Source organism: Manacus candei, unplaced genomic scaffold (genome assembly GCF_025592945.1).
Source record: "Manacus candei isolate 608988 ecotype Guabito, Panama unplaced genomic scaffold, ASM2559294v1 h1tg000153l, whole genome shotgun sequence".
NCBI lineage: Eukaryota > Metazoa > Chordata > Aves > Passeriformes > Pipridae > Manacus > Manacus candei.
This window is the reverse complement of record NW_026138201.1, coordinates 4182501-4196118: the sequence shown is the minus strand read 5'-3', so window position 1 is coordinate 4196118 and position 13618 is coordinate 4182501. Positions and strand designations below refer to the sequence as shown.

The 13618-nt window shown below is 48.6% G+C and overlaps 1 long non-coding RNA gene across 1 annotated transcript in view; it reads right to left on the bottom strand.

The window, feature by feature from the left end:
- Positions 1 to 13618, bottom strand: part of LOC127463282 (uncharacterized) — a 94472-nt gene that overhangs the window by 17257 nt on the left and 63597 nt on the right. The gene's annotated exons all lie outside the window — the stretch shown is intronic.

Genomic DNA, 13618 nt, shown 5'->3' with positions numbered 1-13618 from the left:
AACCCTAAACGCTAACCCTAAAAAACCCTAACCCTAACCCTAACCCTAACCAACCCTAAACCTAACCCTAACCCTAACCCGAAACCTAACCCTAACCCAAACACTAACCCAAACCCAAAACCGTAATACTAAATAACCAGAACCCTCACCCTAACCCTAAAACCTAACCCTTACTAACCCTAACCGTAACCCTAACCCTAACCCCTTAACCCTAACCCCTAACCCTAACCCTTACACTAAACCTAACCCTAACCATAAACCCTAAACCTAAACCCTAACTCTAAACCCTAATCCTAACCGTAACCATAAACCCTGACCCTATTCCTAAACCCAACAATAAACCCTAAACCTAAAACCTAACCCTAAACCCTAACCCTAACACTAACCCATAACCCTAATCCTAACCCTAACAATAACTCCAATCCTAACCCTAACCGTAAACCAAACCCTAACCCTGACACTAACCCTAACCCTAACCCTAACCCTAACCCTAACCCTAACCCTAACCTAAACCTAACCCAAACACTAACCCTAACCCTAACCCTAACCCTAACCCTAACCCTAACCCTAACCCTAACCCTAATTAACCATAAACCTAACCCTAAACCGAACCCTAAACCTTACCCCAACCCTAACCCTAACCCTAACCCCTAAATCCCAAGGCCTAACCCTAACCCTTACACTAAACCTAACCCTAACCCTAAACCCTAAACCTAAACCCTAACTCTAAACGCTAAGTCTAACCCTAACCATAAACACTAACCCTAACCCTAATCCAAAGCCTAACCCTAAACCCTAAACTGAAAGTCTAACCATAAACCCTAACCCTAAACCTAATCCCTAACCCCTAACCCCTAACCCCTAACCCCTAACCCTAACCCTTACCCTAGACCTTGTCCTACCCCTAAACCCTAAACCCTAACCCTAACCCTAACCCTAACCCTAACCCTAACCCTAACCCTAACCCTAACACCTAAACCTAAACCTAACCCTAACCCTAATCCTGACCCTAACCCTAAACCTCACCCTAACCCTAACCTTAACCCTAACCCTAACCCTAAAACCTAACCCTTACTAGTCCTAACCCTAAATCGAACCCAAACCCTAACCTTAACCCTAAACGCTAACCCTAACTAACCCTAACCCTAACCATAACCTAACCAACACTAACCCTAACCCTAACCCTTACCCTAACCCTAAACCTAATCCCAACCCAAACCCAAAACGGTAACCATAACTAACCCGAACCCTCACCCTAACCCTAAAACCTAACCCTTACGAACCCTAGCCATAACCCTAACCGTAACCGCTAAAACCTAACCCCTACCCTAACCCTTCCACTAAACCTAACCCTAACCATACACCCTAAACCTAAACCCTAAAACTAAACCCTAATCCTAACCCTAACCATAAACCCTAACCCTATTCCTAAGCCCAAATCAAAACCCTAAACCTAAAGCCTAACCCTAAACCCAAAAGCTAACCCTAATCCCTAACCCCTACCCTAACCCTTACCCTAACCCTAACCCTAACCCTGAACCCTAAACCCGAACCCTAACCCTAACCATAATCCCTAACCCCTAACCCTAACCCTTACCCTAACCCTAACACTAACCCTGAACCCTAAACCCTAACCCTAACCCTAACCCTAATCCATAACCCCTAACACTAACGCTTAGCCTAACCCTAACCCTAACCCTAACCCTGAACCCTAAACCCTAACCCTAACCCTAACCCTAATCCATAACCCCTAACCCTAACGCTTAGCCTAACCCTAACCCTAACCCTAACCCTAACCCTAACCCTAACCCTAACCCTAACCATCCTAACCCTAACCCCTAACTCTTAACCCTAACCCTAACCCGTAAACCAAACCCTAACCCTAACCCTAACTCTAACCTTAACCCTCGCCTACCCTTACCCTAACACTAACCCTAACCCTTACCCTAACCCTAACCCTAAACCTAACCATAACACTAGTCGGAACCCTAACCCTAACCCTAACCGTAACCCGAACCCGAACCCTAACCCTAACCCTAACCCTAACCCTAACCCAAACCCAAAACCGCAATACTAACTAACCAGAACCGTCACCCTAACCCGAAAACCTAACCCTTACTAACCCTAACCGTAACCCTAACCCTAACCCCTAAACCCTAACCCTTAACCCTAACCCTTACACTAAACCTAACTCTAACGCTAAACCCTAAACCTAAACCCTAACTCTAAACCCTAATCCTAACCGTAACCATAAACCCCAACCCCATTCCTAAATCCAACCATGAACCCTAAACCTAAAGACTAACCCTAAACCCTAACCCGAACACTAACCCGAACACTAACCCTAAACCCGAACCCCTAACCCTAACCCCTAAACCTAACCCAAACCCTAACCCTAACCACCCTAACCCTAACCCCTAACCCTAAACCTAACCCTAACTCTAAAACCTAACCCTAACCCTAATAAACCAATAAACCTTCAAGGAAACATGTCAAATATATAAAAGGATTGTCACCCCTATATATATCTAACCCTCAAAGTCTGGCATGCATGGAGGCCAGATCCCCTCGTACCAGGATTCAGAGAGATGTAACTGGATGGTTTGGTACAGGATTAGGTGTATTAAACACCATAGATCAAGAAGTATTGGTGAATATACTGAGTGCTGTCACATCTGATCTAGGAAAACAAAGTCCTTTTAAGATCATCTTTGCTAACTTTGGCAGAAACACCATCATTAGCAGTTAAATTGTTAACTTTAGTAGCTAATCACACTGCAAATTATTTCACCAAAATTCGTTGACTGTGCTAGTGCCATCCATAAAATATTTGCACTTGCAGTACAATGTCTCAAACCCAACAGTGGGTAGAGTCTGTAGCTGCAGGATTATTAAGAGAAGGAACTTCAGGATTATTAGCACAAGAAGTAAGAGAAATAATAGCTAGAAACAGTTCCATTACACAATTTGAGAAAGATTACCATGCGTGGTGGCAGTTCCTGAATTTCACTTACAACCCTCAACATGAACAAATTGGAACTTATGTACTCACTATCAGTGCAACTAAAGAAAAGACCGTCTTTCCTATCCTGACATTAGGAGCCATACACCAGAATGTAATTTTCAGACCAAAAGACCATAGTATCTGGGCAAGCTACGATCACACCAAGAAAAGGTGGCAATCAGTTAGTACTGAGGCTAGTACTCCTAAAGGACAATTGGGGTATATCTGTGAAAATGCTGTAGTAGAAAATAAAGATTTATGTTTAGATACTGAGAATAGTTTGGGAACCTCTGAGATGCTTCCCCATTCTAAATCCCAATCACAAGTCTACTATGTAGGAAATGGATGTGCATGTGTTAGGACTTTTTGTGCTAATTTTTCTATAGATGCTTGTCATGAAATCACAAATGGTACTAATTTTTGTGTATGTAATTTTACTCGAATCACAGGCTGTGATTTGATTTTACGTTCCAGTGACTACTAGACAATTGATTGAAGCTGATTATATAATGTATCATGATGTGCCAAAATTACAGTTACAAATGAACATTAATCTTTTCAAAGCAATGCTCAAATATCCTGATATAGAAAAACCGGTCTAAGAAGTAAAGAGAACGACTAAACTCTGGCAAGTGGTACACAACACTGAGAGCATAAAAACTGTTTTAACCAAAGTGGAAAAAGTGGGAGAACACCACCGGTGGGACATCTTTACTGGATACTCCCCTACGGCATCACAAGTGTTCCACTATTTGCTATATCCAATAATGGTTTTAGGAGCTAGCATGATTATACTACTGATCCTAATTATTTGGCTATGGCACAAATCAAGCATCATGGTTAGAAAGATGCAGATAATGTCGGCTGTTATGCATACCTACCAAAATCCATTGGAACTTGACGAAGGAATTCGTAAATTCTAAACAAAAATTGGGGAATGATATAGGAGGCTAGGCCCAAAAGAGTTAACTAAGAGATTTGGGCCTGCAAACAAGTTACCAATATCCAAAATGATCTCTACCCTTTCTGTTCTACTCACTGGACCAAAGATTAAGAGAATAATACAAGAACATGCAATAGGCCTAGAGGCAAAAAATTAGAAATACAGCAGGATCGGGTAGACATTTGAAGAGAAGAAATAGGCCTGGAGCCAGGACCTTTTCCAAGCTTCAGTGAGCGGGTCAAGAACAATGGAAAGGAAGAAGGGTCAAGCTGAGGAAGATGTGTTAGAGACCTTTACCTTATGGAGGAAGATGGGAACGACCCCTCGAAATGGAGTACCAAGAGAAGCACCGCCCCAAGCTTCGCGTATACTCCGCCTATTTTTAATATGTATTGATAGATGTTGTAATAGTTTGAATATGCATTTAATCACATCTGAAAATGTATACAAGTGCTGATTTTCTGAGGAACTGGCGAGCAAGTTTTTCCATCAATAGCTGGCTTGCTCCCAGCGCTGCTAACAAATACCTTTGCTGGTCAAAAGATAAAAAGTCTCTGAGCAGTTTGCCGGACCGGCTTTGCGGATTCACTTCCACCCTCAAGGCAAGGTCAGATCCTTCTTCCTGTCCAAAGAGAAAAGATCTTCATGAGCCAGAGAAGAAAGAAAGGTGCAAGGAAGGTGTAAGGAAACCATGGGTCAGGAGAAGTTAGGAACACACGTTGCAGCTGACTGCAGTATGACTAGGCTTGTGCTGCCCTGTGCTGTGTAATGTCACTTTGCATACTCTCACAAGCCTGTGCTCTGCTTAGGACTGAATCTTCTTGGTTTCATAGGGGCGTTAATTTGCTCCGCAGTACAACGAATAAACCGAGTTGTGTATTTATAAGAAAGCTCCAAAACGATGGTGTCAATGATTCGGCGTCTGCCACGGAGCAGAGCCACGTGCCCATGAGGGGGCCAGGAGAGTCAGAGGATGGTGGAAATACGGTCTCCTGACACCGGCAGCTCTCTGAACCCTTTAGAATTGCGTGCCAGAATCTCGGGGCTGTGGAAAGGGAACTGCCGGTAGAAATGGATAAACTCACCTATCCTTATGTTCCTTATCCTCCCAGTACAAATGCAGACTCCTCACCTTCCTGTAAATGTGTTATCTCTGCTGTGATATCTAAGAGGTCAGGAGAACACCGGCATAGGGAAGGTGAGCTTGATGCTGTTCTTCCACCTGGGAAGACTGTGAAAACCTCAGGACCCTCCACCTGCTTAGAAGTCCCTTTTAGGCATTGAGGAGGTGCAGCACTTCCAGCGGAATGCTCTTACTCTTACCATTATCATCATTCCATCGTTTTTCTCCTCCTCATGAATGTTTTGTAAGGGAAAGGACATTTTAGACTTAACCAAATTGAACAGAATATTTCCTGTTGTGTGATGGGTGCCTGGGATCGCTGGGGAGTTGATCTAAGAAGGGGCTGGGAGTAAGGGTCTCCATCTGTCAAGACCCCAGACCTTAAGCTGCCCTTTCAGATGGGTGGACCAGGGCTCTCCCAGCACCACCACTGGCACGAAACACTCAGGTGGTTGCGCCGTGTGCTCCCTTCTTGTGCTTTATTATCACCTACTGAGTGTTCATCCTGTTCCCTTCTCAACCCTCAGAATATTCCCTACGGTTTTTGCTGTCTTTGCCACCGTTGGGGCTGGGATATCCAGCAACCCTGCTGGAACCACCTTCCTCTCTCGCACTGTGCATTTTCCCAGCAGAGAAAGGCACAGCCAGAGACTCTGGGCTGCTGCAAAGCAAGTCTCATCTCCTGACGAGCTGGGAGAGAGGCATTGTTCCTAGGCAGATGAAGAAGGACAACGGAGAAGACACAGAGGAGGAGGAGACACTTGTTCTCCGAGGAAGCGGCAAGCAGTACAGAGAGCAAAGAGCAAAGCACGGGAAGATGTGAAAGGTGTAGTAGGGAATAAGGCATGGAGCTCCCAAAAGCGCAGCAGTGGGTGTGAAGCAGAGCAGGCGATTGCAACTGGGGAGAGGACAGCAGTGCGAGCTGACAGGGAACAGCCCCTCCCCAAAAGTGAAGCTCCAGAGCCAGGCATAGCTCAGAATGCCATCGGCTGATGGAGCCACAGGGGCTACTGCTGGGGGAGGGAGAAACCCAAAGAAGTTCAGGCACAGAAACAACAGTACATTTCTCTTCCGTCCTGCTTCCTTTGATCCCCAAGAGAGTCGTTTCTGGCAGCTCTCTTCTCTGGACAGGAAGGTGATTTCTAACGCTCTCAGCAGACAGGCAGGTTGGTCTCAGCATGAAGTTCGGCTATCTCGTCCTTAATTTCTGCCTTGGTCACCTCTTCTCTACAGTACCGCCGGCAGAGCCAGAGGACGGTGGAAAGACGATCTCCCGGCAACGGCAGGCTCCCGCAGACAGCAGCACGGTCGGCGCCCGCAGCTCTCTGGACCCTTTAGCAGCGCGTGCCAGGAGCTCGGGGCTGTGGACCGAGAGCTGCCGGTAGAAATGGATAAAATGACAGATCCGTATGTTGGGGTGTGCGCACTTGATGGTGATTTCACTGCCCTCGGTGGTCTCTCCCAATGGGTCCTGCTGCACCTGGCCTCTGCCGGCAGACATTGGCGGGTTGATAAAGAAGGTAAGCCGTAAGAAGTGCTTTTCGCACTGGATGTTGTTTCCCAGAAGAAAGGGCACAGAAGCAGTAAGGACCATACAGAGAAGAATTTTAAGAGGATGTCAATGTGTGCAGTAGTGGAAGTGTCCATTAGTATTTGCTGGAGAGATGAGTGCGGGAAAGAGAGGTGGACCTATGAAGTCACTGAAGAATGGAAAGGGGCTTTACTAAGCAAAGCAAAGAGAGGAAGAAAAGTAGGAAAGGGGAAGGACGGACTGCAAGAGTTCTCTGAAGGACAGAGAGTAAGTCAAGGAAAGAGGAACGGCTTGACAAAGAAAAAAGCCAGGAGTGTTCCGAGGGAATGCTTTATGGAGCAGAGGGAGGGAGGGACGTGAGGATAGTTCGGGGGCAGAGCTCTGAGAAGAACCTGCCAGGCAGGACGGCAGCCTCGAGGCACATGCAGGGCCACCGCACCGGCTGCGCCGACTCCCACGGTCCGCGGCCGCCAGCCCTTCGCACAGAGCAGAACCGCGGCCAGCACCGCCAGTCCAGCACCGCCGATCAACCGCCCGGCGTCTCGCTGCCCCGCCAGCCCCGGATCTCTGCTCCGGGCGAGCCGCCTGCTCTTCACCTCCTCTCCCTCCCCTGCCCTCCTCCGACAATTCCGGCCCGCGGCTGAGCCCGGCGCCGGCGCCGCTCGGACTCTCATCGGGTGAACTGGATGTGCTGGAAGCAGCATATATGCAGCAAGTTTAAGGGCACTCAGCGGTACAGTACAAAAGTTCATTCTCTTTCCCATCGTTATCACTCAACTCCGTAGGAGGACAAGAAGGACCACCAGGGTAGGGTGTGATCTGTTGCCATGAACACTGGAAAACCCAGGTCAGCTCCCCAGGGCATTCATCTCATACCTGACAAACACTCTTGTTTGCCACGCACAATAGAGTCATTACTTCCAGCATTGACTTCTCACCGAGCCCACAGAGGTTCTTTAGCCTTCTCTGGAGAGACACGGAAGGACCAAAGAAGTTTTCTCTGTTTGCATTGCACAGACAAGTCTTGAGCACCTACCTGGTAGTGGTGCGGGGAGATGACCCTGAGCAAGTACAGATGCCATCAGTCTCCTGCGGGAGCCTTGAAGTTAGGTGGGGCAAAGAGTGTCTCTGTTTCACTTTGCATTTACAGTACTAAACTGTAAATGCCCCTCAGGCTGTGGGGCATCTCTGATAGTGGCACCCCACAAGGACTGAAGTACATCCAGGCTCCGGGCGTGGCAGCAGGAGCCCGAGAAGATACTGCCACTGCTGCCATGAACTCTCTACGTGGTGTGCAAGGGAAGGACTCCTGTGTCTGAAAACCCTTGTTTGACCAAGCGGTGAGCCCCTGTCAGGGCACCACTGACTCTTGGCCAACTGGCCATCCACCAGGACCCCAGAAGTCATTTTCCAGCGCTGCTATGCAGCATGTCATTCCCAGTCTGTCCGTACATCCAGGGTTGCCCCATCCCGATGACAGAATCCGGCACATCCCCTTGTTGAACTTCCTCTGGTTGACGATTGCCCAAACCTCTGATTTGGAATCTCTCTGCGGGGCCTCCCTCTTCCATGAGACCCTGGAATGTCAAAATAGTCCCTTGATTCCATAGGAATCTGCAGTGTTCAGTGTTCCAGGTGTTACCTGGGGCCCCATATTGTCACAATGGCACAGAAATGAGAGGATCTCCTTTCTAAATGACTTAGGAAATAAGACGTTTTTCTTAGACAAAAAATCCTAATGGACAAAGGGATTTGCTTACTAGGCGTGGTAGTGGTCTTTTCTTTTATGATTACAATTAATTTTAGGAGAGAGAGATTGTTCTCTTTAAGAAGAAAGTCAATTAAACATTGTTTAAGCAAATGAGAAGTCATAAGACACATGTCTTAGTTGGTCCTAGAACATTGATTTTAAGGATTAGAGGTCGGATAGATCAATCAGAGATGCTAAGAGGCCTGCGAAGTGAGAAGACCACTCTGCGAAAATGACTGCCCTTTCCGGAAGAAATGGACGCTAGATGGCAGTCTTGCTCCACGAATAAAATCCCAGATCCTATTTGACCGCAAAATCATTACATAACTCTGGACTGCTTGTGAAGGGAAGGGTCTTTCAAGTATCACTGTATTTATAGTCCAAAATTTATACTGATTCTTTGATTCATGCATGGCAGAGTACCCCCACGAATCCCCAGCTGGCATCTTAAAGAAATATTCCATCCAATGGTTTCTGGCCATTGGGTTTAATTCTTTTGTTTTACACCTTTGATTTCTGAGGTTCCAAAGATATCCCAGGGTTTGTTTAATTCCATGAGGTCCTGCACATCCCAATGACGTCCCGTAATTCCCTGCTTTTCTGTAGTTTCCCAGGGAACATTTGCTTCCATGATGCAGGACAGTGTCACAACGGTCGCTTGATTCCGTGAGTTCCCCCAGTGTCCCAACAGTCCTTGGTTCCAGGAGACCCTACAATGTTGTAGTGGGTTGACCTTGCCTGGATGCCAGGTGCCCACCAATCCACTCTATCGCTGCCCTTCCCAGCCAGACAGGAGAGACAGAATAAGATGGAAAATGACTTCTATCTTGAGATCAGGCACTTTACTACAGCAAAAGTTAAAGTTTGTGCATTCATAAGTGAAGAGGAAAATAAAAAGATTTATTCTCTACTTCCCTTCAGCAGCCACACCTGGCCACTTCACGGGTTTCACCACACAGAGAGGTCGCTCAGAAGGTAAGTATTTCAAAAAAATGGATTTCTCCTATTTCCTGTTCCTTTCCTGAGCTTTTTTAGGGAGGAAGTTGACGATGTGGATGCTGCGCCAGCCCTACTCAGTAGTTGCCAAAGCACTGGTGTGATTAACCCCTTTGCAGCTCCCAATGCAAAGCACAGCACTGGGACGGCTGCAGGGACAAAATGAACTCCAGCTCAGACAGACCCAACACACGTGGGATTCTGAAATGTCTCAGGGTTCGTTTGGTTCCATGATGCCCCCCGTGTCACCGTGACGCAGCTCTCAGACCTGGTAGTAGAAAAATAAATCAAAAAATTCAGAAGAAATCATCTTAAAGTCATGCTAAGTCTGTCTTCTACAGTCCAGAATCTACATATGTGTGACTGCAGATACTTGGGATGAGGGTAGATGCTCAGAAAAATTCATGGGTTTGATCTACAAAACCTGTCCCAAAGTTTTCACTGCATTTTCCTCCTTGGACACTTCCTGATGTCCCAAGGAAGCTCATGTCCAACAGCAGCTCCATCCCCCAGTTCCTCCTCCTGGCTGCAGCTCTGGCACTTCTGCTTCTTCCTGGGCATCTCCCTGGCTGCCCTCCTGGCCAACGGCCTCATCCTCAGCGCTGTAGCCTGCCACCACCAGCTGCACACCCACCCACAGGGACTTCTTCCTGCTCCACCTCTCCCTCACACACCTGGGCTGCATCTGCACCACTGTCCCCAAAGCCATGGTCAATTCCCTCTGGAACACCAGGAGCATCTTCTACTCAGGATGAACTGCACAGGTGTTTTTTGTTTTTCTTCTTGATCACAGCGCAGGTTGCCCTTTTCACCATCATGTTCTACGACCACTACGTGGCCATCTGCAAAACCCTTCACTACAGGACCCTCCTGGGCAGCAGAGCTTGTGCCCATGTGGCAGCAGCTGCCCGGGCCACTGGGAAGTGGGTCTGGCCCTGGGGTTGCAGGAACTGCCGCCTGAGTTGATGATCTTCTGAGCAGTCCAGACACGCAGTCACTGTTCCTGTCCTCTATTTCCTCCCTTTCTTGCTGCAGGACCAGAAACGACTGCGCTGCTCTGCTGGGCTGGGGTGGGGCACAGAGATGGGGGGACCGGGGAGGGGCTGGACTGGGCAGTTCCAGGGAGTAGAAAACCCCAACGTTCATCTGAAGTGTAGGAGCGGGCAGGGTGGGAGCACTCCATGGCTGAGGTGGCTCCAGGCTCCGGAAGTGGCAGCAGGAGCCCAGGGAGACATGGTCTGCAATGAACTGCCTATGCGTGTGCGAGGGAAGGACTCGTGTCTCTGAGCACTCCCAGTGTGTGTGAGCAGTGCATCAGTCCAGCTCAGGTGTGGACACCTCTCAGAGCCCTGACACACAGCCGTGTGTGTGACTCCAGGAAAACCCCCACTGTGCCAGGGAGTTACTAGATCCTTTGCTGTCATCCTCCTGGTGTCCTGTGTAATGATGAAACTAGAAAAGGTGATCATCATACCCCGTTAATTTTCTAAGAGGACAAATGTCACTGTTGGAAAGAAGTGTCACTGAAGATGTGAGAAGAGGGTGAATATCGTTGTTTCCTTCAGCCTGTTCCACAGCAGGTTCCCCTGGAGCCCCAGGGACACCTGCAGGGAACCCAGACGGGCAGAGAAAGGGCTGCCTTTGGTTCTTGCTGTGCTGCTCAGCTGGGCCGGGCTCCTGGTACACAGGGAGCTCCTGGTAAGCGGGGAGCACTGCAGAGAGACAGCTCTGCCCAGGAACAGCTCCTCTGCACAGCCCACAGTAGGGCCGAGGGCACTGCCTGTAGCCACAAGAGAAGAGAAGCAAGGCAGAGGGAGGTTAAAGGCAGCGGAAAGATGGGAGTTGTTCAGCTGAGACTTCCCTTGGGGACACTGCTTCACACTCCTCTGCAGAGTGAGTCTACAGGTGCAGGGCAATGTCGTTTGTGTTCCTGGAGGAATCTCCTAAAGCTACCACATCCCACAGCCTCGCGCATCTGTCAGGACTCTCCCAGTTTCTCTGTTGCACAGGAGGACGATGTTCTCCAGGGCAGGCCTTCCCTGCAGCACCGTCAGAGGGACAGTGCAGGTGGGCTCCTTCTGCCAGCGATGGCTGCGGGGTGGGAAGGTGGTGATGCAGCCAGAGGTGCCCGGGGCTGTCATGCAGAGCAGGGTCCCTGTGCTCCGGGGTTCTTCGTGTCAGGGCAGGGACTTTGCTGCCTGCCAGGGTCAGGCATCATCCTGCCTGGGTAGTTGCCCACACCTCTGCAGGGAGAAGCTGTCGGTGGGGGAGGGATCACAGAATGGGGGAGAGGTCACAGAGTGGGGGGAGGCCACAGAGTGGGGGAGGGGCCATAGAGTGGGGGAGGGGTCACAGAGTGGGGGAGGGGCCATAGAGTGGGGGAGGGGTCATAAAGTGTGGGAGGGGTCACAGAGTGGGGAGGGATCACAGAGTGGGGGAGAGGCCATAAAGTGGGGGAGGGGTCACAGAGTGGGGGAGGGGCCACGGGATGGGGCAGGGGCCACGGGATTGGGGAGGGGCAACAGAGTGGGGGAGGGGTCACAGAGTGGGGGAGGGGTCTGAGGGTGGGGAAGGGGTCACAACCCAGACCCGGGGGGGGCAGGGTAGTGACGCCAGGGAGGGAGAGGGGTCAGGGGGTGGAAAGGGGTCTCACCTGATCCCGGGGCCATCGGGTCCATGGTTGGGCCGAACCCCGTGGGGACACCCAAGTTTTTCCCAAATTTCCCCTCATTTTTCCCAATTTTTCATCCATTTTTCCCAAATTTTCCACTTTTTTCCCAAATTCCCCCAATTATTTTCCAAATTCCTCCTATTTTTCCCAAATTCCTCCATTTTTCTCAATTCCATCCATTTTTCCCAAATTTCCCCCATTTTTTCCCCATTTTTCCCAAATTTCCCCCCATTTTTCACAATTTCTCCCAAATTTTCCCCAATTTTTCATCCAATTTTTCCCAAATTCCCCCATTTTTTCTCAATTCACCCCATTTCTCCCAAATTTCTTCATTTCCCCCAAGTTCCACCATTTTTCCCCAATTTTTTCCCAAACTCCCCTAATTTTTCCCAATTTTCCCTTATTTTTTGTGATTTTTCACCTGTTTTCCCCAAATTTCCAACTTTTTTCCCAATGTTCCTTGCATTTCCTCTCAAAATACCCCATCATCCCAAATTTCTGAGTTTTTCCCCAAAATTTCCGCCCTTTTTCCCAAATTCTCCCCATTTTTCCCACCCCCCCATTTTCCCACTTTTTTCCCCAATTTTCCCCCATTTTCCCTGAAATTCCTACTTTTTCCCAAATTTCCGCCCATTTTTTCCCACTGGGGAAATTTGGAAAACTGGGCGCCCAAAAATCCAGGAAAATGGGGACAAATGGGGGGGAAATGGGGGAAAAATATGGAGAAAAATATGGGAAAATATGGAAAAAATTGGGGGGGAAATTGGGAAAATGGGGAAAAACCTGGGAAAATGTAGAAAAAATGGGGAAAAAAAAAAGAAAATGGGGGGAAAAAGGGGGAAAAAGTGGGAAATTCTGGAAAAAATGAGGGGTTGAAAACAGGAAACAACAACCATTATCCCCAGGAAAGAAAGAATGGAAACCTTTGCTTTTTTTGCAGTTCATGTGTCAACCTGGAGACTCCTTGGGCAGCAAGAGCTTTCTGTGTTGGCCCCTTTGCTGTGGGAGGAATCCTGGTCCGTATGCAATTTTGGGAGTTGGGCTGGCACTTGAGAGGCAGGGTTGAAAACAGGAAACAACAACCCTTATCCCCAGGAAAGAAACACTGGAAGATTTGGCTTTGTGGTGCAGTTGGTGGGCCAGGCTATGTACTCTATGAGCAGCAAGCACTTTTTGTGCTGGTACCTTTGATCTGTGAGGAATCTTCATCCATACGCAATTTTGGGAGCCTGGCTGGTAGTTGGGAGGCAGGGCTGGAAACAGGAAACAACAGTCCTTATGCCCAGGAAAGAAGGACTGGAAGTTTTATCTTTTTGTTGCAGTGGGTTTGCCAGTATAAAGACTCCTTGGGCAGCAAGAGATTTCTTTGCTGGCACCTTTCTTGTGGGAGGAATCTTCGTCCGTATGCAATTTTGGGAGTCTGGCTGGCATTTGGGAGGCAGGGCTGAAAACAGGAAACAGCAGCCCTTCTGGTCAGGAAAGAAAGACCGGAAGCTGTGGTTTTGTGGTGCAGTTCGTGTGTTAACCTGGGGACTCCTTGCAGAGCACGAGCTTTACTTGCTGGCACCTTGGTTCTGGGAGGAATCTTCAATTGTATGCA